The 3,978-nt window shown below is 41.5% G+C and overlaps 1 protein-coding gene across 4 annotated transcripts in view; it reads right to left on the bottom strand.

The window, feature by feature from the left end:
• The window catches only part of MORN2 (MORN repeat containing 2), a 7,043-nt gene extending 3,085 nt beyond the window's left edge, over positions 1-3,958 (bottom strand). Inside the window, exons 1-3 of one of the 4 annotated variants that reach the window (XM_015558873.1) lie at positions 3,766-3,958; positions 1,701-1,751; positions 908-1,042 (exon numbers count right to left, since the gene is read on the bottom strand). The gene's annotated coding sequence lies outside the window, so the exon portion shown is untranslated. Of the gene's footprint in view, positions 1-907; positions 1,043-1,700; positions 1,752-3,447 lie in introns of all 4 variants that reach the window. The other 3 variants (XM_006755928.2, XM_006755927.2, XM_015558874.1) reach the window with 3 other exon arrangements.
• Between the last annotated feature and the right edge of the window lie 20 nt (positions 3,959-3,978).

Raw genomic sequence — 3,978 nt, 5'->3', positions numbered from 1 at the left:
GAAACCCGCCACAGAGCCTGGGAGAGGGAGGGGAAACCCAGCAGGAGCAGCTCGGAGTGGGAGCCAAGCCTGCCTCAGCTGGTTTCACTCCCCTCTCTGCTTGGCTCCAGCCACTGGAAGCCCTATTCTTGCAGGAATCTTCCTGCAACGGGCCTCTAGTGTCTTTAATAAGCTCATGTTAATTCACATATTATAAAGGTCTTTAAAATTTTTAATATTCATCATTTAAAAATATTCTGGTACATGTCTACAGTTGTATGAATGATAGGTCAGAAAGAAAAGACCAAATGGCCACCTAATGACCCTCAAAGCAAGAAGCCACCTGGTAGGTTGATAAGCCATTAAACATTTTGAATAAAATTGCACCTCCATATATTATTACAAGTACAAAGGGATATTTGAGAGAAAATATTCTGAAATAATTTTGTTCTGTACTTTATTCTTTTAAGATTTTTAAATTGATTTTTAGAGAGAGGGAAATATTAATGTGAGGGTGCAACATCAATCAGCTGCCTCTTACACGCCCCTGTTAGGGGATTGAGACCGAAACCTGGGCATGTACCCTGACTGGGAATCAAACCAGCAACTCTTCAGAATGTGGGACGATGCCCCCCCAAAAAAAAAGAAAAAAAAAAAAGATCGTTGGTTAATCTCTTCTCATCCTCCTCCCTACCCCCTTCCCTCTGAGATTCATCAGTCTGTTCTATGTTTCCATACCAGTGCATTGAGCGTCTGCCCCTTAGTGGTCAGTGCACATCATAGCTACCAGTCAAATGGTCAAACGGTCGGACACTTAGCATATTAGCCTTTTATATATATAGATAACTATTTGGTTTTTTGTTGTATAGTCTACTCGTGTTTTTGATTAATGGAGAAATACCTGGAGTCACTTACTAGGTTTACTTATCCACTGTCAGTATTCAAACCATCAATACCTTGTCATCTTTCCAGTTTCCTGTGTAGATAATCCCATTAGGAGTGGTATGAACACCTATTCCATTTCTCTCGACAATTCCAAAAGGTGTTCTTGTACAATCACCATCTAAACGAGAGAGAAATACTGAGTATTATAAATGGGAATCCTGTTTGACTAGGTAATAAAGTATTTATAGCCCCAGCCAATTTGGCTCAGTGGATAGAGCATCAGCCTGCAGACTGAAGGGTTCTGGGTTCGATTCCAGTCAAGGGCATGTACCTCAGTTGCAGGCTCCAGGGAAAGTGCAGGAGGCAACCAATCGATGTTTCTCTCACATTGATATTTCTGTCTTTCCCTCTCTCTTCTACTCTCTCTAAAAACCAGTGGAAAAATACCTTCTGGTGAGGATTAAAAAAAAATATTCAAAAACAAACAGATAAATAATAATTTTTTAAGTATTTATATTTAGGCCTAATCACAACTGTACGTATGGGTCTCTTTGGCTCCCTAGCACTGAAACAAATGAGACCAGAGATAAGGAGCTTACAAGGACTTATAGTCATTAAGACCCAATGACCAGGAAGACAGACAGATCCCATAGGTTACCAAGGCATACTGCCTAGACTTAACATTAGAATTCAGATTTAAAATCTTTTCATCTACGTTACTTTATTAAATTGAGTTAACATTCCAATAGTAGTTTTATAAAATGTGAGTCTCATTTTTTCACTCAAGCTATTTCATTTAAGTCTGTATAGAAAAAGTAATTGAAATGTATGCTTACCATACTTGTCTCCATTTGGAAATATAAAGTTTATCTTATATACTTCTTCAGCTGTTTTAAAAGATTTAGGAAAAGTCACATAAACTTATTTTTTATGTCATAATACCTATAACAAATGCACTTTAAGAGCTAACCAAATAGATTCACTTCACATGATCACAAGCATGTCATGATTACTTGACATTCCATTATCCAGTGTAGGGTCCTGGGGAAATAATTTTGTCTAGATGATCTATTTTTACTTATTTGTTCGTTATAACAGCTTTATTAAAATATAATTTACAAAACATACCCTTTTACACAATTCAATAGTTAGAATATTCAGAGTTGTGTAGCTATTACAATCTAACTTTAGAATATTTTAATCACCCCAAAAAGAATCATTTGCCCATTCTCAGCTATTTTCCATTCCCTTAATTCCCCGCTCCCACGCAACCCCACCCCCAGCAATAATCCCTGGCAACCAATAATCTACTTTCTGTATGGATTTTCGTATTGTGGACATTTCATATATATATATGAAATCATACAATATGTAATCCTTAGCATAATGTTTTCAAGGTTCAACCATGATACAGCATGCATTAGGACTTCATCTCTTTTTATTGCTGAATAATAGTCCATGTACAGAAAGAACAGATTCTGTTTATCATTCATCAGTTAATGGACAGCTGGGCTGTTTCCAGTTTGGGCAGCTATCAATAATGCTGCTATGGAGAGTCATGTAAATTTTTATACAGACATACGTTTCTATTTTTCTTGGTTAGCCTATATGACCTATTGATTGTCTCAGAGGTAAGGTAAAGTAAGGAATCTCTGACTTGGCAGAAGGAGGAAAAAGAAAATAAAGATAGTAAATGAGGAGGGGTGAGTGTGGGGGTGAGCAAAAAGAATAAGATTGGAATGGAGACCAGGTAAAAAAGGAAGGAAGAAGTCAAGGGCTGGAGTGAACCTATGCCTCAGAACACTGGGACATTTAGTGGTCTAAAAACATTAAAAACTTAAGAAAGCATACGTTAAAATAAATAAACTCAAACTTCTAGGACAATAGAGTCTACTAGGATGTTACCCAAAGTATGGACCATGCAAGTTCCTAGGCTCTACCCTATGTCACTGAATCAGAGTCTCTATGGGTGAGGCAAGAGAATTGATATTTTTAATTTAAAAATTAATTTAGGTGCCAGTTGAGAAAAGCTAGAGGCTCATACCCTCTGAAGAAACAGAGTTAATAACACAATAGGTAGAAGAGTTCAAAATACGGTAACATCCTTGAGACAGGAGCTGGTGGTTATGAAAAACAACAAACTAGCAGTCTAGAAAATACATAATTAATGAAATAAAACTCCTTTGAAGGGCTGAACAGCAAAGATGCAATTGAAAAGTAAATTAGTGAACTGGAATACAAGGTTGAAAATTTTCCCCAGAAAGAGGAACAACGAAAAACAGCAAAACCTTTCTTACCTCCCCTCACCACCCCCCACCCCCCCCATTCCTCTAGGAGCCCCCACAACACTCTGGGCCTAGCCCGCCCAGAGCACGTAGGGCCCTATTAAAGCAACGCTTCTGTGCCAGAATCCCCATCCCTACAGCAGGTCGTTTAGGTCAGGGATCACGGATTAGTCACATTTCTCTTCTCGCCCTCGTGTCCAGCTCAGTTATTAGAACTAGCAGGAACTGCAGTGAATGAATGGCACTTGGAAAGCAATCGTTAAATAGAGCATTTTACTTTATCATACGTGAAACCGACCTGTTTTCAATTGCTCTTAAATGGTTCCACATTCGAAACCTTGGAATGTTAGAGCTAAGAGAAGGACCTAAGAGACTGAGGTCGTCCGGCAGCGCAGAGGAAACTGAAACCCAAGGAGGTCGGCACAACAGCAAACCCACCGCGGAATCAGAGCTGGAACCCCTGGCTCCTGACCCCCGGCCCCGCCCCCGCCCCAGGGTGGACGCTCAGGAAAGGTATACACCGGTAGCGGGGTTCCCGGGGCTGAGCTCTGGACCAAGGCGAGTTCTAATTTAAGGCGCCCTTCCGCGCTCGGGCGTCGGGACGGGGGCCACTCACTTGGCAGAGAGGTGCTGGAGACATTTTCTGGACTCAGCGAGTCCTGCTGAGTCGCCAGCTCCGCGGCGTACAGGGGAACCTAGCGCAGAGGGCGACTCGGTTGCCGGGGCGACCAAGCACCTCTCACCCGGAAGCGAAAGTGCGAGGGGCCAAGTCTGAGCCAATCAGAAAGCGCCAGGGCTGGGCCGCCGCAACTGGGCCGCGGCCGAGCTG

The sequence above is a fragment of the Myotis davidii genome, unplaced genomic scaffold (assembly GCF_000327345.1).
Source record: "Myotis davidii unplaced genomic scaffold, ASM32734v1 scaffold151, whole genome shotgun sequence".
NCBI classification, from domain to species: domain Eukaryota; kingdom Metazoa; phylum Chordata; class Mammalia; order Chiroptera; family Vespertilionidae; genus Myotis; species Myotis davidii.
This window is presented reverse-complemented; position numbering and strand designations above follow the sequence as displayed.